This window comes from Calliopsis andreniformis, chromosome 2 (genome assembly GCF_051401765.1).
Source record: "Calliopsis andreniformis isolate RMS-2024a chromosome 2, iyCalAndr_principal, whole genome shotgun sequence".
Lineage (NCBI taxonomy): Eukaryota > Metazoa > Arthropoda > Insecta > Hymenoptera > Andrenidae > Calliopsis > Calliopsis andreniformis.
This window is the reverse complement of record NC_135063.1, coordinates 16,870,917-16,895,889: the sequence shown is the minus strand read 5'-3', so window position 1 is coordinate 16,895,889 and position 24,973 is coordinate 16,870,917. Positions and strand designations below refer to the sequence as shown.

Genomic DNA, 24,973 nt, shown 5'->3' with positions numbered 1-24,973 from the left:
TGATTCACCGATTCAGGCCTCGCGTCAGCAATTTTTGTTAACCTACGTTAGGTTTCGGTCCAGGCGAAGCTGCTGCAAAAGAAAGGAAGGAAGAGAGGAGGTATCGTAGTAGAGAGAGGAGCTATTGCGAGCAGGAAGACGTCCAGAAGCAGTTAACCGTCACTCTGGCGTATCGTTCACTCCCGATCAGTGGTGGTGTTGGTCGGTGGTGTCGGTGGCGATGAGCGAAACGACGCTGAGCGAGAGGACGAGCGAGAGGACGAGCGAGAGGACGAGGGTCGAGAGACGAGCCATCGAGATCCCGAGGACGACAACGCCTTCGAAGACGGAGCCGGGCGAAGCGTGACGCGCGTCGTCGCCGCAGTAGCGCGGAAAATCTCGATCAAACGAATCGCGGCCGACCGACTGAAGCGCCTCCACTGGGAGGTACCTACTATCTGATAACACTGTACACACTGTCACGCACTGCGACGTTTCTTACGTTTTTCCAGCCTCCCTATATACTTCTATTTCTTCACGTTTGCTCCCTCCAGGCTTTAGTTTGCGACACACCTTAACCGTGTCTAATCGCTCGTCGTACTCGTTTCGTTCCGCTCTTGATCGCCCGCGCACACCTTACACCCGACCACGAGGACCACGGGTCAGCCGACAAAATAGTTTTCCGCACCACCTTTGCGCAACGCCAACGAGGACTCGTCTGAGGAGGTTACCACCGTTGCTCTACGCTTCCGCGCACCGCGCTCTTTTCCTCTCTCCCCGTCCTCACCCCCTCTCGCTCTCTCTCTCTCATGCGCATACTCCCACTCTCTTTTTCTCTTTCGCTCCCCCTGTACCGCTGGCGCGCGCGCGCGTACTCTTCTCATCTCTCTGTCCCACGAGAGCACCGTGCCGGTGGAGGTTACGGTGGCGGTGGTTGTGGTGGTACTGATACTAGTACTGGTGGTGGTGGTGGTAGTGATGGTGATGGTGGTGGTGGTGGTGGTGGTGGTGGTGGTGGTGGTGGTGGTGGTGGTGGTGGTGGTGGTGGTGGTGGTGCTGGTGGTGGTGGTAGTGATGATGGTGGTGGTGGTGGCGGTGGTGGTGGTGGTAGTCGTGGTGGTGGTGATGGTGGTAGTGGTGGTAGTGGCGGTAGTAGTAGTGGCAGTGGCGGAGAGGAGATCGCACCCCTCTACTAGCAACTATACACCAGCAGGAAGAAATATCGCGAATGGGAAGGCGGTGTCATAACAAAAGCTAGCTCCAGGCTCCAGCTAGCTACCTTCGTTATGCCTGTTCTTCCTTCTACCCTCATTATTTGTCCTTCTTCCGGTACCCACTCTCCTCTACCTTCCTTTCTCTTTCTCTTTTCCGTTTCTCGAGCTTATAAACCTGCGCTCTTCTATTCACGCTCTGCTTTCTCTCTCTTTCCATCACTCCTCTTATTTCTCTGTCTCTCTCCTCCTCTGCTCCATTTCCCACCTGGTCGAGTCTTCTCAGTTGCTCCAATCGTCCTACCTTCCCACCATCACTAGCACCACAAAACATTTCTCTCTATATTTTTCAACTCTCCTCTCCTTTCGTTTCCCTTCGTGTCTCAGCTTACCACGGTCGCTAGTAGCTCCATTTCGTCTCGCCAACTTTTTGACAATCTTTTCTTCCCATCTTACATCATCCTTTTTTCCGATTTTTGCTTTCGACAGCAGCGCGTATTCACGGTATGATATGTCGTGACGCATAACGTTACATTACAAATTTTACTTCGTTTCTAATTTTCTTTCTTTTTCTTGTCTTTTCTTTTCAACCTCTAACGCGTATTATCATCCAATGCCTCCTTATCTACGCCGCGAATGCGCGAGTAAGACACGAGTACCCTTGAGAAATCAGGGTTTTCTTGATGAGAGCGCGCACAACTTAGAGGCCATCGGAATAATCGAATGCTGAAAAACTTTTTCCCCTTATTAAAAGTTACGATATGTTGACGGAGAGTTGCTTTTAGAGTATAAGTGACGTTCCAAATACGACGAAGAAGAAAGTAAGAGAGAATAATCAACATGATCAGAACTCTGGTTTCATCCCCCACATGGAATTTGAATCGGTAGTATGCAAACCCAGCTCGTTCATCTGACAGAGAAAAGTTGCGATACAGACATTGAACAGATTTCTTTCGGAACGTTAAATCCTTTTAACATCTTCTCCATGGATTCGTTGTACATAGAACCTTACGCTCAATATGCAGCTTTTATTTACTTTTCACGTATAATATTTCCAAGTTTAGAGTACTGATTTTACATCTTCTATGGCTTCGACTACCGACCAACTACCCTAAGTAAATTGCGTGAATTTTTTTCATAACCTGCTCTCTTGATACCCACTAGGACAGAAATGTACACAGATTATAGAAGCGATTAAAGAGACGTAAAGGGAAAAGTAATGTAAAAGCATGGTTCGGCAATCGGCCGCGACAACGTTGCCAGCGAAGAGCGTGAAATTAATCAAGTTGAAGGGCGATCGACTGATCCCCGGAGAGGCACGACTTAATTCAACACTGTGGAGTGCAGAGAGTACGAGGTCTCGACTTATCGGCACGACAAGATCAATGGCTGTTGCGTAATCGTGTCGCGTATGCTGTCCTCTTCGTCGCAACGTCCTCGCCCTGAGACCACGGTTCACGGTCCTCCTTCACCCCCCTCTGCGGATAAGCAGACTGCTTGTCGCACGGTCGGGTATAAGAGAGGGTTGTCAAGGCACAAAAACACCGATCTTGGGACGTGGGATTCCATAGCGACGACTGACATTAATCTATCATAGAGTATCCACGATGCTGGACACGAAGTTGAATCGTTCGCAACGGAAGAAACGACGTCGACGAACAGCCCAAGTCCTCGTGAATTCTCGTATCCGTCCGTCGACCATGCGCCATTTGTTCCACGCGCGCACACTCCATGCGACCGCGCAAGCATTCTTGTCAACTCTCTTTCAGTGTTTATCCTTCTTCCTCTTCCACTCGCTAACTTTTTTCTACTCTTTACGATACTTGAGTATATAAGTAATCTCTCGATGAAACTTCTGCTCACTGCGATGCGACATGGCATGACGTAGCGCGGCGTGGCATGGCGCGGCGTGGCGCGGCGTGGCGCGGCGTGGCATGGCATGGCATGGCATGGCATGGCATGGCGTGGCATGGCATGGCGTGGTGTGGCGTGGTGTAACAACTGCGACAAGTAGCTCTTGGTCAATCATAGTTGCGGAATGTTCAGTGTCAAGTATTTACAAGCTCTCAATGGTTTCGGCAATTAATGGGCAAGCATAAAGAAACTCTATTGACAGCATCGTACCACTTTTTCAATTCCTCATTTGCATTTGCCCAACGTATACCCGCTATTGCGTTTCGTTCATTTCCCTTCAAATTACAGCGAATATACGTAGAACTGAAAATACTACAAAGTGAACAGTCGAAAAGTTCAACTTCGACTCAGACTGCAGCCCAAAATCTTGTGTACTACAAATGAAACTACACATTTCCACGATAAAACGAAGAGAGAAGCACGAAATGAGTCCCACCCATCAAATGTAAATTATATCTTAGTAAGATTAACAACCTGGATGACTGATTAATAAGAAGTAAACAATAGTTGTCAATCAATCAATTTCTAATCTGTTGGAATTATCTCGCTGATGTAACTCTGCAAGGACACTGTACCGACGGCTTGGTTAAAATTCACAAGGTGAACTGCATCATCCTGTGATGTTGGATAGTATTTACTATAGTAGCAGTATTGCCTTTTACCCAACTTGCCGCTTAACATTTTGTAATTTGCGTTCACGAGAGCAACCGGAGAAATAGATGTCGATGCAACGTATTCATGTCAGGTTATGAATGGAGCGGGCTACACGTGTCCACCATCGCTATTCGCTTGGTCGACGCGACGCGACGCGACGCGACGCGACGCTTTAGTTAAAAATGACCGCGGGGATATTAATACCCTTCGACAGAGTTCGTGTAACGGCCCGATTTCTGTGACGCTCGATCAATTGAATGATTAATGCATAATACATGCACGCTGCCCATCTCACGATTTTAGGGATTTCTCTCTAATCGATATTTTTTTAGCGTAGCAAATTTTCTTACTTCACATTCGCGTTTGAGCTAACTGTTACGCAATTCAAATCAGAGGGGATAGACTGAAGAGTATCGAAAAACTGACTCTACTCTTCTCTGATTTGCTTTTATCTTCAACTCCATTTCTTCCAGCGTTTCAAGGCATTTCCTGCGCACAAGCAAAACGAACCTGTTCCTCTTATCGAATACACCACGTGCTATGCGCGAGACTAAAAATAACGCGTACACTGAACCCTCATCCACTCGTCGCGCTGTCCCTTCGCCATTAATCTTTTCTCTAGAGATTGCTGCTGCCAGAAGCAACAACGTGATATAGTCTCATTCGAATTAATCCAACTTCTGTATAGAGAATTATTTCACGTTTCAATTATTTCAACTTTTCTGATTGCCTTTTCTAAAAAGGAGCATTCCAAACCGTTTCCTAGCATCACGTATAATGGTAAATACATAATCATTGTTCCTCTCTCGCTTTAGCAATTAAAAAGAAAAAGAAAGAAAAAAGTGTGCAGGTAGTTAAGCAAACGGGAGGAAATCGATAGCCAGTAGTATTGTACATCTCACCGATCGAAAAGGGTGTTCGATCGTAGGTCCTTCGTGACTGCCATCACACCGTCGCGTCGACCTAGATCGCGTCAACGTGCCATTTTCGTGTGGACGAGCCCTCGACCGCGACGCGATGCGCCGCGCCGTTTCGAATCATTCCTTCTGCGCTCGGTACGAAGAGGAGAAAATAGAACGGCATGTGACAAGGCATTGATCTTACTTTTTCTGTCTTCTTTAGATCTCTTTCGCTTTTCTTTATTTTTTCTCATTCTTTCCCATGGGCATATATAAATCTCCCCCGTTGAATCGTCTTGTGTCTCACCTTCGTTACATTATCCGTGCCTCGTCTTGCCCTTTTTATCTTTACCACCTAAGCTCCGGTTTTCCTTATCTCTGGGTGTTTCTTCTGCCATAATTCAAGGCCCCTCCAACCCCATCCCAGATCTACCCCTCCAACCTCCCTCTTGCACCTGTGCTCTGATCCCAGTTGCATCCCCGCCAATCCTTCCCCTTCTTCGCATCCTTCTCCCTCTTTACATCTCTTTTCGACTCGGAGGGAACGCTCCTCGTCGCACTAACTGCACGCAATCAATACGTCCCTCTCCACTGACTCTCGCCCCTTCTACACAACTAAGCGGAACCTCCCCGACAACCTGACAGTTACTCGTGATCCTAGCCCTCCACCGCGAACTTCCACCCATTCTCTTCCTGCACACCACTACCCTCCTTTTTTCTCCTTTCTTCTTTTCTCGCATTTTTTTCATTTCTTTGCTCTCGAGATTTCACCTCTTTCTATCTATTTTCTTTGCTCCATCCTCCCCTCCCCCTTCCCCCTTCCCCTTCCCCCTTCCCCCTTCCCCCTTCCCCCTTCCCCTTTCCCCTTTCCCCTTTCCCCCTTTTCCCTCCCTCTCTCACTTTGCTGTCGATTTTCCACCATGCTCCAATCAGCTGATCCAACCGTCCCGGTATGCTGGACCACCATAGGACCAAGGTCAGTACGTTTTCCGAGAGCGCATGTCGGTCCATGGACGGGACGTTACCACTTCTGCGTGTTATCCACCCTTTCCTGTCGCGAAATCACCACGTTTATATTGACCATGTGCGTTCCTGTAGTCTCACTTTTTTTTATACATTGTAATCGTCAATCGGCAATCTGACATTGTTTGCACTTATCGATTACTTTATGTTACTTAGTATCCTTAAGTAGGTACATACGTATGTGATGTTTGAAACAATAAGTGGGTATATTTATCGTTTCGAAATTATTCTTTGGATTGTTGTTTGAACTGTTATTAACGGATATTGGTGAGGAGATTTGTGGAAAAAATATTGTACAGATTTTTCATAATTAACGATCTACAATTTGCGATGAGCAAATTCTCTTAAACGAAGAATCGTTGGAACAGGCCGAGTTAAAAAGTTTTTTCCTACCTTCGACTCTTTCGTTGCAAATTGGCAAAGTTTTACTGAAATTTAGGTCGACCACTTCCGTCGATCTCGATGTTTTATTAGCGGCACTAAACCATAGGCGAGAACCATGCCACTTGTCCTGTGGGACACCTTTTTACAGTTCTATACTACTGGATGTTTTCGATCGCTTTATCACTCGTTTACCTTGTCATTACATAGCAAAAAGAAATAGTCAAGGAACAAAGAAGAAGAGTATATCGCAAGGTTGCATTTCGAATTGAAAGTTGAAAAACTAAATAGGAATCAACATTGCCTTTCGATAATGTATTCATTAATTAGGTAAGACTTCCATGTAAGTATTTGGGAAAGTGGTACTATGGACAATCGTGGCAAGTTCCCCTCGTGGTTCCGCGGAATTTCGAGTTGAAAGTTTGAAACACGCCAATAAATATCCACGTATGTGGGCCAGCGAAACACAATCCGCAACGCGACGTGGAGCTAAGCCAACGACGTGGTTCGCATCCGCAGCCTGGCCGCCCTATTTCAAATTACACCGCGGAAGTTTTGATATCGGGAGCAAGGAAGACTCGTTCTTTGTGCTGGTCGAATAATTCTGCCAATTGATCCTCGTCGTATCCATCGACGAAGCGACACCATTTCCCATTGTCCTAGATAACCGTATCGCGTCGCATCTTTACGGTTTATCGATGAGATGCATGGCTGGCCAAAACATTCGTACGATTTCTCTTACGAAGCATGCTGATTTTTTGTCGGTACTACTGCGGAAGCGAATCGGAACCTACAAATATTCTGCTTTGCTTATCCTTTGGAATGTAGTACATGGCATGGTAGTAAATGGCTTTTTAACAAATTCTAATTGGTTTTACTATTTAATTGGTTCGAAAATATGTGGTGGTGCGAGGAAGATGTGGTGGCATCTGATTCGAGATGACAATCGAAAGAGAAGAAAGAAATGCATTTTGATAGATGAACGAAATCGAAGAGAGATCTTGTTGGGTGAACAGAGGCGAGCAAAGAAGATGGTCCAAGGTATCGGTTGTAAACGCGACACTTGTTAACGAGGATATACGAGCGTGAGTGCGAGCAGCTGAGAGCCGTGGAAGAGCGAGGCATTAAACTCATCGTAACGGGGCGTCACCATCAACGAGACTCCCGCGACAAAGAAGACAATAGAAGCCGTGCCTGGTGGGTGAAACTCTCGATGATTGATCTTACAAAGTACTTGTTTCGCCGAGAGGACTGGGCAGCCGACCGCAAGATCCACGTTCGGAGCAACAAGAGATTAAACGAGCCGAGATATCGGGTGCAACCTGTTAAAAAGTTCCTTCTAAAATGAGACACCACCGCACAATTCGTTCCTACTGTTTATATTAGACACGCCGCGCCGCGCCGACCAGTTCTTTTCCTAGCGATTCAGATTCTCTTAATCATTACGCGATGAATATCTCGAGAATCACGGTCACAATTCACTTGCCATATTCTCTTCTGCTCTGAGATTATTCAAAGTAGAAGAAATAGATACCTATAATATTTGCTACGTTTTACTTGATCGACTATACGACTATTTCCAAATAATTACAGACCAGCGATTTTCTTCCGACGCGATTTATGCGTTGAATCAAGAGTAAAATTGTACGCGCCTCGTAGGCGGTCTAATGGAAAGCTCCCGACCGAGAGAATTGGAAATCTATTATTGGCCGCGTCTCACAAATTACATTTGTCGATAATGATGCGTTAGCTCTCAGATTGACTTTCCTGAATTGTATTCAACGTTTCCTTATGCCTCTAGTGGAGGCTATCCATGGATTCATAATATCGCCAAGTTCAGAGGAAGCAAACATTTCTATTATTGGCTAGCTAGAAACCTCGTCAGATTAACATTGCCGTTCGAAAATACGGAGTACAATTTTCAGATTGGAAACATGTTTTCCGAAATAACGATATATCTATATAAGATACGTGCCCAGCGGAAAATACTGACGCACTATTGTATCCTAAATTGTAAATCTAGCTATTGAAATATTTGGACAGTGTTACGATGTTGCTCTCGCGAATCGAAGTTGCAGTATCTGTCAAACAGTTAGCTCTAATAATAAACTTAGATAGAACGTAGTCGTTACACAGCATCAAGGCCGAAACGATTGTCGTTGATCGGAATGATTCATTTAGCTGTAACGTTTCACTGAAAATAGAAAAAAGCGCTTTTGATTTTGAAAATTCGTAATTTCGGATAAAAATACCTCGTCTTCAACCGTCTTCCCAGTCGAATCTGATCGGTCGAAAAGTTTCGTTTCGTAGGTTAATCTGGTATACCGTCGCGTCAGGCAGAGTAGTTGAGATTGAAACGACGGTAAACCAAGAGATTCTCGATGCCCTTTTACGAGTTCTGATCGTTACGTAAAGGAAATAAGGTTATAGATCGAAAGAGGCTAAGGAGAAGGAGTGAGTGAAGGGTGGTAAGAGGGCAGGATAGGAGAGGGGAAGAAAGGGAAGCAGCATGGTGTATACGTCATGTCAGATCCATTCACCGGCTTCGGTGAAAATGGGGCGAAGCGGGTCGTGGGCATAGTTATCTAGGTCAACTTCTCTGCTTCTCACGACCTCGATGGGAGTAGTTAACTCCGGTTGCCACCGTGAATGTAACGCGAGGCATCAATGAAACATCCAGAATGACTCTGATCCGACCAATTGTCACTAACAAGCCTGCAATACTTTTTCGATATGCACACTTTCATCAATTCACTGCGTCGCGCGTCGTGCGTCACGAACGCTTCTTTCATTTTTCTAACAGACAGCCGATAGTTACGCCATTTAATTCAATTGCTTATCGATCGCGTGAACAAATCGCGCAGCAAAATGTCCAGTATTGCTAGAAAATGCTCCTGAAAACGAAACGATCGGTGAAAAAGCACGAAACGAAGCGCGATTCATTGCGTATAGGTACGAGTACCTACTTACATGGTATCGAGAAACTTATTCAACCCCTTGTTTTACCAAGGGGTTTCATTCCATTGTGTGACTCGAGGATCTCTATTCGGAATCCGTTTAAACAAATTGAGGAATCTACTCCTCCGTACGATCACTAATTATAGCAGAGCCACGTTCCTCGCGAGCAAACAGACGCTTTCGTTTCCATGCTCTGAGAATAATCGGCTGATGAGAATGTATCGAGCTTCCGAGAAACGGTTCAGATTCGCGTAAACGCGCACGCTTTCAAAGTTTTCTTCGAGTAAGTTTCGTCCCTTTTAAACGCTAGTGACGCTATTCTCGTTAACTGCCAGCATACTGTATGCTGTTTAAGAGAAAAAGGCGTAACTAGATCAGACGTAAGGAAAATAGAGAGAAAAGGACATTATGATAGTATTCTCAAACGTTTCTACGTGTCTTATCAATACGTAATGTTTGCACTTTTTCATAAAACTACCTACCCAGCGGTTCCACACAGTCTGAAATGAAAATGTTAAGTAGTTTGCGTGTTGCTATTCTTCACTGCATGGCAATGCGATTAGACGTAAGTAACGGAGGAAAGAGGGACAACTCGATTCGGTTCGGTCGAAAGTCATTGTTTCTCTTTCTCGCAAGAGTTGCTTCGAGCATGCACATCCATGTTTGCGCGCATCCTCCAGGAAATCTCTGATCGTACGGTGTTACGCAACGCAGAATTGAGTGAAGGCAGGTCGAGGTTTGGTAAAAATGATGAAGCTTGATAGAGATACGGGCGCGTTATTTGCTAGCCAGGAATAAGGAGGCTTTAGGTTGCGTCGCGTCGCGTCGCGTCGCGTCGCGTTCACTGGAAGCACCGAAGAAAAGCATGGTCCGGTAGGAGGCTGTTCGTTCATTTCGATCACGCTTTATCACAGAATCACTGCTCTCTTGTCTCTGCCTCTAATCTACTCTTCCTTTCTCACCGCATCTTCTACTCCCAACCAGGCGACACTGTGCACCGTCAGCAACTCCACATGGTCCTTTCAGAACACATTTCATTTGTCGAGCCGCGTGCAACTGGCGTGCTCCGCAGAGACAACCGTTAGAGAAGGAAGCGGAGGGAGACGAGTCGGCTAGTCCATCCGTGTGACGGACTGTTCGGATTCACTGACGTAAACAAAGCCAGCGCACCCTGCATAGTCCTACGAGGTTCCGTAGCCGCGTCGCGGAGTCTCGCCAGGTCTCGCGTGGCCTCGCGGACCCTCGCGCCACGCCGGGGGGATGATAACGCGAGGGTGGATTATTAGATGGCGCCAGCTATCGGTATCCTCGCTACCCTTATCGACTCCATTGCGCCAAGTGCTTCTACCCTCGACAGGAGAAACTCACACAGAGTCGCGGCTACGTACATACGAACGAACGTGTGCGGAAACCTGAAAATATTTCGGCATGTGGCTCTGCCAAACGGGTCGAGCAGTCATCGAGGTCGATTTTCGCCAAGCCGGAAACCGTTTCAGGGTCAAGTTAAAACGCGAACAGATACAATGCGGAAAGAGACGAGCTACATTCTACCTTCGGTCAATTCATTTCGACTGGACGCGATCTGTTAGCGAATAAGAGTTCGATACGTTTGCAGAGGAGCGACGAACCATCGTCTTCGATACACGAAGTCTACAAAGTCGAATAATTACGTGTACTCCCTCCCTTTTCTGTACTCCCTTTTCAGTGTACTCCCATTCCAAATTATTTTACCGAAAAGACTACAATATTTCACTTTTTCTATATATCGACATAGCCACTTGTCAAAGCAGCATCTGAAATTTGACAGCTAGCAATTCTAAGTTACGAATTCTAAGTTCTAAGTTACGAGGACAAGAATGGTCTGTTCGATTTGAAACGATGCCAATCGAAATTCGCATTTCCTCGAATTTCCCTGCCAGTGAGAAGATTGACCAGACTTAGCACACTTTTAACTGCACTGTCGCGTTAATATCGCGTTCCACGTTACCATGCAAGTAGGTTAAACAGAAACTTGGAAGGTTATCTAATAAAATGTCGAAACCGCGAACAAACTTGATCCTATAAAAATGTCAGCGATCTATAGTCTCCTGCCTTCGTAATAAGTCACGCTCGCGGTAAAACTATACAGGCAAAGTACATCACGTTGCCTTAAATGCTTTTCAATCATTCGATGTTAACATTAGGTGCCATTCTGCACTACGATAACAGTTTTTCACCTTGGTTCTTTTGCTTTTAAATGCAAAATGCTTTGTTCTCGTCAATTCTAATCTTCTTCAAGTTATTAAATAGATATTGAAGGAGTCAGATACTTATGAGGGACGATAAGTATCATTAGCCGAGCGTTTCTGCCGAGTTTTTCCCTGTGTTTCTATTTTTGTCGAAACGCGCATAGTCTCGTTAGCTTAACGACGCACGCATTCATATGTGATGCGTATTCGTTGCGAAGCGACAGGAAGGCCGGAAAGCTCGTGAGAAAAGCTGCGGAAACGTCGCTCTCGCGCGCGCACGCACACACACACACACACACACGGAATCGCGAATCGCAATTCGCCTCTGCAATCAATCGATGCTCATTCTGCTCGCACGTCAACACAACCTACCGAATAATCTTCGCAATGCAAATGCTTTTTTTTCATTTTTTATTTATCGATTAATGTATTCGGAATACATCTGTAGATCTTTCCAAGTATATAATAGGTAACCTTTAAAAAAATTGGTTATCAAGTCAGAAGTTTTGCTTAAATCCGGACAGACTTATCATTTTATGTAGGATAGACTTATCATTTTATGGGCTTTTGTGTTACATGATCTGCAATACCGACTTCGTAAAACCGACTTTGCAATTGATTTTTTTACGCCCTCTGTGTGTGTACGAACGGTGGCTTCAGTCTTGTACCCAATACAAGAAAACTCGCGATTTCATTCCAGTCTCCAACTAGTTAGCAAATAACTGTCACTTTGCTTTTCAATTGACCATTTACAAAGAGAACAATAGGTACTTCGGTTTTGTAAACTATTATTCGTCAACAAACTGACAAATATAATATAAATTAAATATATTCTTAAAAATCGTTTTATATTTGGCGAAAATTTGAATTCGTTTGTATAGTGATCTTAAAAATGCAACTGCATTTAATAAAAAAGGATTTCGTAATATGTACTGGTATTTTGAAAGAGAATATCGAGACAGTCGGTAAGGTTGATCTCATGGCACGTTGCTAGGATGAAATCAGAGATGCCGCTTTGACGACGCCTCGAAACGCTTGCCCTCGACAAGCGTTGTAAATATACGCGATATTATTGCTTCTTAACTCCTATATTTCATTCTATTTCCCACTATTCAATTCTTAGATCGATCGGCACCTTTTCACGCGACTACCAAGCTCGTTCACTACAACGGAAAGAATAAAAGGTATATCGAGAGAGAGAGAATACATGAAGGATCACGCGGAGAATGCTCGTAAACAAAAGGGGGAACGCGCATGGTAAATCCAATTAACTCGGTGCATAACGCAACAGCCGCGGCGTGACTGCGTTGCGTTGCGATGCGATGCGATGCGATGCGATGCGATGCGATGCGATACAGACTCATGAATTGTCTATTCCGGTTTAATGTACAGTGTGTTTCGCAGTTAGCGTGTCGATGGTTCATTGTGCGAGGACGCGGGTAACGGATGCACGGTTTCCTTCTTCGTTGGGTCCGAAGGCCGGTCAGCTGGCTATTGGAAATCAATTAACCCACCACCGTGAAGCGTCTCAACCCCCTTCACGAGCCATCCTTTCAACTACACACGTGCACCAAGTGTGTTACCGACGGTATTGACATAGAAGGAAGCTGAACGCGCACAACAAAATTTTATATCCCTACTTTCATCGTCTACCCGCCCTCCTTCACTTCACATGCGTTCAACTATAGCTTAGGATATACTATACATTTACATTTACCTACATACCTATATGTACGAATCGAGGAACTTGTGGAGCGCCTTCATTTCTTTCTTAACTATTTTGAACAGGTGAATCATGAACGTAGTACAGTGTAATGTATCTAGCTGACTGTAAGATGTAAGGTAAAGAAAATAGTTCTGAGATCAGAATATAAGAGGAAATGCAAGCACAGAACCCCGTTGCAGGGAGAAAATGATTGGTAATATGTTCAAAGCAACGCGACGCACGTGTTCGTTACAGTCAACTATACCTACACCTATACCTGCATTATTGAATTGCGAACTTCTTGGCAACCTTCGCAAAGAGAAGTCGACTTGAAAATGTTGAAAGTTGTATCGTGCTTACGTACCGCGCATCTAGTACTTCATTCAACCAACTCTTTTCTCGTCATTCTGTATCCCTACTTGCCAGCGATTTCTCTAGTCCCATCATTATTACTTTACCCTCCTTCCTGTTTCAACTATGATGGACGATAGATTGTAAAGTAAAATTGATTAAAGTATAGCATGCAATGTAACACGCGTTCGAGCGTGTACGAACCGCAATCCGAGAAAAGGATGAAAAAGCGAGTGAAAAAATGGAGAAACCCTAGACGGAGGATTTTGAAAATAAAAACCTTTTCCTTTCTCGGTTTCTTTACGGAGTCTTTCAGAGGAAGATAACCGGAACAGTTCGAGCGCAGTGAAGCAGCTTTTTAACAATAGACGATAGGAAATGTTCCTTTTCGCATTTGGTTTAAGAGTTTTCAAGTTTAGAGTACGGTCTGAAATTATCTTACGATCTGTGGATGTTTAGAAAATCAGTTTTCTCTGAAAAACTCCGTAGAAGAAGGTCTGCGGATGAAGGTAACTGCAGCGCAGGCAAGAAAAATGTTGAAGGAAAAATACTGTAGGATCGCGAGGAGTAGAGGATGAGGGATGATGATATCGATTCAGGTTGTCTTTCACGTGAAACTCACGGATGCTGCCGATGCTCGGAATATCTGGTGTGTCGTTCCTCTGAGAAGCCATAGATGCCGGCTACCGCGGCCATACCTCAATCTCCACAGGCAACAGGGAACTCGATCGTTTCACCAGCTGGTTCATAATACCTCGCTGAGGCTAGGAACAGGCTGGTTCCTTGTCCAGTGTCATCTCGCAAATCCGTCGACCGTCCCTACTTTCAACAGTTCCAACCCGGCTTCTCGATCGACCGTCCTCTCGTTTCGTTCTTAGCCGCAGGAACCGAGCGTACCGCTCCATAAGCGGCCTTGTCCCTCTTCGAAAATAACCACAGAGACCAACGACAACCACGATCGAGAAACCCCTTCGAACCTCTGATCGGCTTGCAAGCCCTATGCTCGCTGTCTTTGAACACGATATTACTTCGTTTCGTTTAAACAGGACTACCAGCTGCTCCACTAGCTATCTTGTCTATGTAGATAATATTACGAACGAAATAGAGAAATTCTTGCAATCAGTCAACTCTACTCGAATACATAGGTACTTACACTGCACTCGAAAACTAATCATTTCTACGGACCGCTTCTAAATCAATCTCAACGATTCGGAACACCGACTCTTCCGCATTTTCTTTTGCTCTCCGTTTGATACGTGCTCGTTCGAACGTGCTTAATTGCGTCGAGTAGGTAGGCAAGAAAAATATCTATTACGCTCGCGATTCAGCTTGTCTACGAGAAACGCAACCATCGTTCAGACAATAAAAAGGGTTGTCAGAACTGTAACGATTCAGAAAGTTCCAATGCATCGGAGCTACATTCACGTTTCTTCTTTCTTAATGCGTTTCAAAGCACGGATCGAAACGAGTTACCATCTTTTTTACATTTGAATAACAAGGAGTACTGTTTCATCATTTTCACAACGTACGCACAAACACAAGCACGGTGATAGTCGCAGGCACGAGCACACACACACACATAGGTATGCACTTTTCGAAGTAAATCACCCTGGATTTTTTCGGGTGCACTTAAATAGATGCGATCACAAGTTGGAAGAAAATGAAATATTCACTTTATTGTCAGAATGGATAATAAGGACGATTCACTTTTACCGAGCGATGCTAGCGATGCTAGCGATGCTAGCGATGCTCGCGATACACTTGTTACGAGCGGGCTGAAAGAAGTCTACTGTTGACGGGTCGAAAGGTGACTGCGACACGAAGACTTGTCGAGGTAACGTTCTACGCGCGCCACGTGCTCCCTTCGCTTGACTCCGCCTACCAGCCAACCTCGCGACCACAGAAAATTCTAAATCCATAATGGTGGGATGTTCGAGCTATCCCACAGATTGCTTTTCTTCGGCCCTCAATCTTCGCAAATACGGAACATTCGAACCAAAAATATTCGAATATCCCAGTTATTTCGAGTAAAGAAAGTTAACACGTTCTTAGGATGCTCGATCGAGGAGGATTTGATACCTATTTATATACATATGTTTGAAAGAAAAAGCTTTTCGAAAAAATACAGGCTACGAGATGTCTACCTGAATAGCCTGAATACCGGCAAATCCATACTGAACGCGAAGGAAAAATAAAATTAACCGGTAGGTACGTGTAATTCTTTTTCTTCTCAAGGCCTCAATTAACTTCCCAATCGTGCACGCTAGCTTAAAAAAGCTCGACATGACGCGTAACAAATGTCGGTCAGTAATTGCCGTCACGGTTTCACGCGCTCGTCCAAGTAATTGCATAGAGAACGAAGAACTCTGCTACAGCCCCCTCAATTTTCCAGAAATTAAAGAACTTGAAGAAAAAGATTGTCAAAGATTGCTCGTATTCGTACAGTCTTTTCGAATTGTCACAGAGTACTTCCCTTCGTCCTTCGTTTATCGTTACTTCAACTAAAGGATATGCAGCACTGATATCAAATTCGATGACACTTTCCAAAATAGTGGGATGATTTAGAATTAGAAATTTTGTTTGTTTAGTGTCGAAAAGCACAAGTTTGTCTCTAGGCATCCTACTACCAAAGACAATGCGAGTCTATAAATTTGTGTGCTTACGGTGCAGCTACCATATAGAAGTGATCAAGGGTACACGCATCGTGGAGTCTATTGTAAGATGTTCCATGCATATTAATGCTTTTCAACTATTTCGTCATAAAACGTATGTTGTACGTAATTATTTTCCATCGCATACTTCTATAAGTGCGTGATGAGTTCTATGATTTGGTACTAACAGATGAATCAGGATGTTGAAGTTGGTCCGATAGCCAAGAAAATGATAAATTATACATATGTAGACTAAACTCTGTTAATCTACGCGAGTTGAAATAATTATCAATAAAAATATTTTATGATCGATAGTTGTTCTCGTGTTAAAGATGAAAGAAGTAGGGCTTCTAAAAACAGTTTCTAACAGTAGAGATTTGCGGATAATCTATGTCGCTGCACGTTCTCTAATTCGCTGCAGAAAGGTCGAAGATTAATGCGAGACCACGTATCTTGGTTGCACCCTATCGCCCTAGAGGATGCAATTAAGTTTCAACTGCGGGAATCACGGCCAGCTTCGATGCTGGGCCCTAATGATGCTTATCGATTCATTAAAAGACTATTCTCTTGTGCCTTGTGCCTTGTGCCGAATGCATCCTGTACTCGTTAGCGGTTTTGATCAAACGATAGAGTATCGATGATTAGCGGAGGAAAGCTAATTGAAATAACGGAAGAGTCAACGTTGTTCTGTCTCTTATTGAGATAAATTAGACAATAGTAAGGCGAAATCTTTTGCTTAACCAGCGACTATCGAATGTTACCCGTTTTTCTTTTAACAATACGTACCTATACTTTGATACGCGCCACGAATATTTAAGAAGATACTCGAAACTAGCTGGTGAGATCTCGAGGAGCAAGTGGCAGTCGTCAACGACTATTTCGTTCAACTGGAAAATTAAAGAATATTCACCCGGATGATCATCGACGCGTTCTTATCAATCGATACTGGTCGTTAAAAATAATTTTTAGTCTAAATCGGCTATCATACCTAAAATCAGGGCCAATATATATTTGTCTATCTTAAATGTGCAGTTACCATATGTTTGACATGTGTCAAAGTCGAAGTCACAGATAACTCTCGAGACAATAAATTGTCGATAATCGTGAAACATTTGCCGGACGAAGTGTTTGCCCCGTAGGAAGAAACATGTTCACTAATTATTCACCCATCACTGTCACCAAGTTGACAATCGAACGACACTGGGTTTAACCAGGAATTGTTCACGGTCACGCGACGCGACGCGCAAAAAAGTATCGGTGAACGGAAAGGTGAAGAAATTGAAGGTTGAGGGACGAACGACGCGACACGGTATCGTCTACCATGGATGTACCGCGTGTACGCGACTGCCGTTCGCTGGTTTCGTCCGCTGCTGCGGATATATCATCCTGCACCGAGGTCCGCCCCCAAACTGAGCCACCATTCTCCTTCTCGTTCTCGTGCATGTCCCATCGCTACACGGCCACATCGCTAACGATTGTTCCTTCGAGGAGCGATTCCGTTGAAAATGGGGCGTAAATGTTACTCCCACATTACTCGCGGGACGCGAGATATGCCAGTTTCCGCCGCCAATGAATCCCATCCCTCGCGCGTCCGATTCGCACCCCGCAAACCCAATTAGGAGATTGCTTGTCATTCCAAACACGTACATACATACAACGTACCGTGACTTTACTAAATAGACCAATTCTCCAACTATTGTCGGTGTTTAGCAAGAAATTCAAAAATTTCACCGATCTTACCGATTTCATACGTGGTCGATTAATGTCGGTGCAAAATAAGATAGAGAAAACGGGTTGCTTCTGCACGGGAGAAAAAGCTATAAAATCAAGTTGGAAAGGATGGTTGCACCGACCTTGACACTATTTTTCAATCCATGGAACTTTACCAGTCGGTTTGGTGACTAAAGCTGAGCTACAAAGTAGCTAACTTTCGAATCATACAATTTTGTTCCCCGTCTTATTTCAATGAAACGATAATAATTTTATGTAGAGATATTGAATTTTGAAAAATAAAAAATAGAGCGCAGAAACGGGGAAGATACGTGACATCGAGTTTTCGAAACGAGTAGGTGGACGTACCTTACAGCAACAAATAGAAACGCGGTAGTTGCATCGATTATACGAGCATAAGATGCTGAGCAATAATTTGAAAGAAGGTTACGTCTTTTATTTGAATTTAGAAAATGGGGATAATGTAAATGTCAAGGTTAACCCAAAAGACTCTGCTGTTCGAAGAAAATGCTTCATGCGAGAAGGACGAATTATTAAGGGCATGCAATACGTCCAATAGATATTAATCAACGGCACAGAGAATAAATATTTCATAAGATATTTTTGAACTCGATGCACAAGGAAGAAAGTTGTCATTTTATTTTCCATCGATTCGATAGCTAATCACGGTTCTATCGATTTCATTTCTTTCTTGGTGTGTCAAACGTCGATCTGCGAGTTGCATTAATCGAGAGAATAACGGAACAATAGGACCTCGTGAAAATTTCTTACGGAATTGAGGAAAGCGACCTCACTTCTGGCATACTGGCGATTGTTCTCAGGATCAATTGTTCTCTCTAAAGAGTATGCGACATACATTGTCACGATATCAAAGCGTAGCTCGAGGTATTTGTGTTAGTGTGAAAAGAACGATCATCCGCGACCTCTCTTTACACGCAAATTTAAACGAGTATCCGTGTTTTAAATTGACCGTTGCTTCCGTAAGTATTTCATTCGATATTTTCAGATTATTCACCGCTTCCTTCCCTTTCAGCGGAACTAACGTTAACGTTACGAAGATTGAACAAATTGCTGAAAAGAAAGAAAGTTTTTAACACCCGGAAGATGGATCAACAAATAGGTACGTCGCATCGGAACGATTCGTTCGATCAAAATCTGAGCTTCAATCATATGGTTGACATTCGCACACATTGCTTGGACGACATAGTTGTTTCGAGCGAAAGTATATCCAAGCGTTTGGGCTCGATCTCAAAACCAACGGAGCATCATTTCAGCAAGTAGGAGAATAAACTCGGCTGACCGTGAAACAGAAAGTTCTCAACCGAGGCTCCCTCTGTTAGGGTAGAAGCCTCTCGAGAACTTTATACAGAGTAAATCGCAACGACGAGGGACGTTTTCGAATATTTATGATAGGGCGCGACACAGAAATACAGCAAACGGGTTGCGAAATACAGCAAACGAGGAGAGAGCGGGTTCGCAACAACTTTCACTCGACATACATATATTTTAGATTAGAAGCGGATAGCCGAGAGTAAACTAGTATGACGCTTGTTTCATTTTCTTTTTTAGGAGAAATATAATAATTAAACACGCTGAACCATTTCAAGACTAGATTAATTAGCTAGTTAGTTTTCCAAAAGGAATGTTCCTTAATTCGACAACTACGATTACAATCGATTCGTTGAAGGTCGGGACTTTGAATACGAGGTCCGAGGTATCGATGCGACGAGACAACGACGATACAGGCACGGTTATCATATCTCACGTTATATCGGCTCAGTATTGGCGCTCGCCAAGTGACAGCACAAAGCACGCGTATAACGAATTCGAAGTATCATTAGTCGGCAGTTTGACAAGCTATCGGAAGACGTTATTAGAACACGTTACTGCGACTGGGAATTAACAGAGACGAATGAACAACCGCGTTACCGCGTGGTTTGCCATCTTTCGAGAGCAGTTACGTTCGTTTAGATATCAACACCGCGCGGACACGTTAGCCCACCCATCCAGAGTAGCCTTGCAGACTTTCTGCTCGTTCCGCTCCGCTCCGCTCCGCTCCGCTCCGCTCTTTTCCGCTCGAAACCTCTTCGAGCTACCCCAGCCAATTCCATCGACTCAATATTATTTCCGCGCTCCTGCACGGAACACAATCAACCGCACCGATGCTCACTACCCGCTGCACCACCGAACAACACTCTTCGCCCTCATCGTCGTACTTGACGCGCGTTAAAGGAACAAAGTTAATCTACATAAGCGGAATTATCTTCTCTTCGTTCGCAGCAACATGCTAACAACCCTCTTGCCCCATTTTTTTCTTCTCTTATTTTCGTCGATACTTTGATCGCTCGACAACCCTAAAAAATGATTTAAAAAGGTACGATAGAACCCCCGGAGCAATTGAAATTGCACTCTTCGTTCGAAGAGGCAGATATGTGGAAAATATATATCTGAAATCGACGATTAATTGCAATGGGAAGCAATATCACGTACCATTATCCACGTCGAATAGTCTTTAGTTATCGTTATTCTGAGGAGGTCAGGCCGTAAGTAGAATAGGACTGTACATGAACCGGCGCGGTGGCGCGGCGCGCGGCGCGCGGCGCGCGGCGTGGCGCAAGTTCGAGTCTCGCTTGATCGTGATCGTCGATAATGCAGTTACCACGCATCGTGCACCCGTTGAATCGCCTATCGATCGGACTTTCCGCTGACCTATATTCTGTCTTGACCGAAGGAGTGTTCGCGAACGTACCCGTCATTCTTCGTCTCCTGGAACTGTACTTGGCTCCAGAGCTTCAATGATAGTGGAGCTCTCGCAAAACGATCAACGGCGCCTCCACGATTCCCTCGCAACAGATTTTTCCGGGCTTCCGAACTATCGAGGACACTACAACCCGACAAATCAACCGTGCTACCTAGACGATTTGCTTATTTTTCACGATTCGAAAAACTCGCTTTTCAACTCGTACAATCCTATAATCTTACTGAAATACAGGTTGTTCAACAACAGGTGTCGGAAAGTGTAGATGATGATCGTAGAACGCGTACCAAAATAACATGAAAAAGAAAACTTTCGAAATTGCATTCGAGGCTTCGTATTCCAGTTCTTAAAGTATCAAAAGGCCACCTTAAATGCATCTGATACGAGGACACGTACTACTGACGAAATAGGTTAGTAATAAGTAGATTCCATTTACGAATTACGAGTGAGTAGGATCCTGCCGCCACTGCGCCTAAGCTGACTTAAGTACCTAGCAGCGCTGCCAGTAGTAGAATAAGTCTTTGGCCAGTCGCATTTTAGACGATCTTTTAATAGTTGAACATTTAACAGCTAGGATACGTTCAATCAGTCGTTAACACTTCTGACACTTACTACCGAACACTCTGTACAAGTGGAATATTTTCGTTCAATTCAACGATGGATAAATTTCAGTCTGTCAATCTCTGAGAAATGGCCGTCGATATATTTTTGACATACCTACTTGATGTACGGTTGACGTCGCTTATTCCGACTGCTCGTTCTATGAGAGATAGTTCTACACTGCGAAGTCCTAATAGCAAGAAAAATATTTTTCGTAGCCTAGCGAGTAATTAATTTGACCTGACTGTCACAGGACTTCGCCTTGACAGAAATGATGTCTCTGTAGTTTAAGAACAGTTAGACATTTAAGCGAAACTTATCGCATGCATTCTCGCGGTGCGTTAAAGGAACGATTTATCGGTCAGGTTTTCGTTAACGACAGGAAATAACGCATTGACACAGATTTCGATGTGCTCTTGGCAGAACGGAGAGAAACTGAGGCGACTATTTCGCGGTATCTTAAGCGGGTAGCTGAAACATTGTTTAACTTTCCAAAGACGATGGATAGGCGACGACTTTTAAGATCATATTGTCGTCCCTGAACAGTTCTCTCGAAACGACTGTCCGGCTGAGGCCTCCGGTTCCGTACAACTCTCGTAAACCATTGCATGTACTTTGTGGGTTGTTTATCCGGAGAGCGTTTATCCGATTACCTTTGTCCTTTCATTCCTTTCGATTGATCTTATCGTCTGTTTACTCCAACGGTTCTAAAGTAATTACTACTGAAAAAAATCCAATTATTAAGAAAACACGCGCGTCAGTGATCTATCGAAATGTAATTCTTTTTGCTGGAAGAAAAACTCTGGTAATCAATTTGCATGGTACTGCGAGAGGACGTAGACGATATGTTACGCAAGCATGTTGCATAATCATGAATCTGTTCGCAAGAGATTGATCCCTCCTTATGTAAGTCTATTCGTTTTTCACGTTTCCGGCTTCAAGTTATTCTTGTATTTACTTTAACCATCGCGATCTATCGCTATGTAGATTTAGAACTGATTAGAGGTTGCTTTCGTATAGCTCGAAGCATACACGGATATACTATATTGGAATAAACAAAAAAAAGCTACAATCTTATTATTAGAAAATTTTCGAGATTCACATTTTCCGTAATTATTTTCATATCGTCATAGCGACGGAAACGCGGTCGAGCAATCGAGCAATTCTGAATGGTCACTTGTTAAAAGTTCCAACGGGAAACGCGCGCGCAAACTCGTTTCGTTCACTCCTGCCGCGGAGTAATTCCAATTATCGTAATAATGCATGGCCTGTTCGGGAGTTTTAAGGATAATTATAACTTCCTATGACCGACTGTAATGAAACTCGTCGAAATAAAAGTAGCCACGATTCATGATTCACGAATCAGTTTCCAACTACTAACCTGATGTCGCTTTAAACGCTCCAATTCGTCAAACGTACAGACATATTCTATTGCATATTGATATTGTTCATGCTGAAATACTGCTCATGATGACCGCAACGAATCGTACAAGGTCAATTGTATTACTGTAAGTTATCCTGAAGCTAACAGGACTTATAAGAGACACTTTTCAGAGATATTCGTCGAAAGAAATGATAGGATGGGGGTCTGTATTGCTAAATTCTTCACTGAATCCGTAATCTTTTCTGCGAAATTCGCACACTTGGTGAAAAAATATTGTCAACGAAAAGAATAGAAGAGTTTAAGAATATAGGGAAGATAGACACTGTAGCATTTAGACAGATACTGACTTGGCAATATTACAGGTTTCGGTCAAAGGGTATCGCTTTACACATCAGAAGTACGTTATCCTATGTTTCCCAGCCACAATAATCAATGGCTTAGTTTAACGTAGCAGTCAGTTTGAACCGATGCAACGATATATTTGAAGAATCAATAAAGCGTCTCACCTGAAGAGCAGTAAGTAGACCAAAGCGTATAAATCCGTGTTGAAATTTGTATAGAGTGCCTGACAAAATAGTCAATTGTGACAGAAAACTTTCTAACATCACATATCAGCACACACAACGACATGGCACACGCAAAAAAGTGTATTACCAAGAGGCGGCAATTGTGTCAGCTCCATGCAGAAACAAAAGCAACCATTGAATGCTTGAGCAGGGAAAAAAGTCGTCTCCGCCAGTCCTAAAGCGAAATGGAAAAACTCTTTTTAGGAAAGACATTCGAATTAGCGATACTAAACGCGTATGACAAGTACGAGCGTAAACTCAGGTACCTATATGTACACATATATCGGAATTTTCCTCGAAAATAGTTCACTAGAATGCTTGAAGAAAAAAGCAAGAACATAGAAGTTGGCAGTGTTTGCGAGCCAGTTGAAGCGTATTGTAGAAAGAAATTGCTGGATGGAAATTGGAGCGTATGCAACCAACGTGAAAACGCAGCTGCAACGCGCGCGCAACCATCTAGACATGCGGAACCAAAGCGTAAAGGAGGCGAAAAGAAGGCGGAAGGAAGACGGAAGGAAGACGGAAAGAAAGCGAAAAGAAGGCGAATGGCAGGCGAAAGCGGATGCATACGATCGATGCGTCAAAAAACGCCCTTTTCCCGCCCCTCCATCTTTCGTCTTAAGCTTTGCTCCTATACAACCTCAGGAATTCTCAGCTTTTCTCCTTTTTCTTCGCAATACGCTTACGCCTTTCCAATGAATGAGCTAAGGACATTTCAAGCCCAACATTTTTATACTGCATACTAGATTCTTTTTCAGTGACTATTATCTTACACCCTTAGCACTGCTAAGCAGATGCGATCGAAAGTGAAACCCGCAGGTGTTTCATGTAAATATAAGCCACAGCGAATTTTCCTCTATCGATACTTTCATTTGTAAGACGGACGCAGTCGCGAACGCTGCGATCGATGTATCGTACGATCTTTCCCAGTAGTCTACGAACGAACGAACCTTCTTTTCGTCTTGTAATCAAAAAATTCTTCTCGCGATAAGCGTGAGAACAGCAGCCATTTTGCTATTTCAGCTAATCGCCACGTAAAATTGAACATGTATCAAAATTATTATCTCGAATAACTTTTTTAAGTTATCTAACAAATTCTATAATTGTTATTTCAATAGATTTGTTGATGAGAAAAGTTGAAGTAGTATCACGATAGAGTAATTGGAGAGAGGCAAATAAAACGACGAGAGATGCGCCTCGAGAAAAATACGCCTCGAACACAAAGATCAGTGGCAGGCTTTTCATGCGGTCGAAAGAAGAAACGACAAATAAGGCTGATGAACAGCGGAGACTCGCTCCCTCTTCCGTTTCCTCCGCTCTGCTCCGAACCGATCCGCGTCACGATCTGCGTCACGATACACAACCCACCCCTAATTCTACTCTAATTCGTGGTATGCCGGATGAGTGTACTAAGCTGTTCACCATATCCACAGATAATCCTATGAATTCCCATTAGACGCGTTTGTCACGCGATCCTGCCATGCTAACGCGAGTTTTGCCTCTGAATTACCACCGTGAATTACACGCCTTATAGGCTACTTTCTACCTACCAAAATCGGCTAAAATATTTGATCCATTACGTTAGACAGCTCCTCTCGTACGGACCGAAAGCACAGGGCAGAAAATTATGATCGACTGTATGAATTCTTCTAAACATAGTGCAAATGCTCGATTTTCTAATTAGAAGATAACGACATAAAAACGAAAAACAGTTTTCCTAAGAATTGAAGATTATGTATATGTAAACGTACTATCGCTCGTTCTGATGAGAAGCAAACGATAACCAGAGAACAGGGTTCACCGATGGACAATGACGCCTAAAGAAAAACAAGTTGTATTTGAGCGTATAATCGAAACTTGGCAGCTGTTGACTTTTTTCTGGACGATTTAACAACCACCGTATGATTAGATACATACACCACCGCTGTCAACCTACGACAGGAGATATAGTTATCGCAAAAATGCCCGCCAAATACCAAA

General features: G+C 43.8%; 1 protein-coding gene across 5 annotated transcripts in view; it reads right to left on the bottom strand.

Moving 5' to 3' along the window:
- Shaker (potassium voltage-gated channel protein Shaker) overlaps positions 1 to 24,973 on the bottom strand; it is a 79,270-nt gene that overhangs the window by 16,010 nt on the left and 38,287 nt on the right. The gene's annotated exons all lie outside the window — the stretch shown is intronic.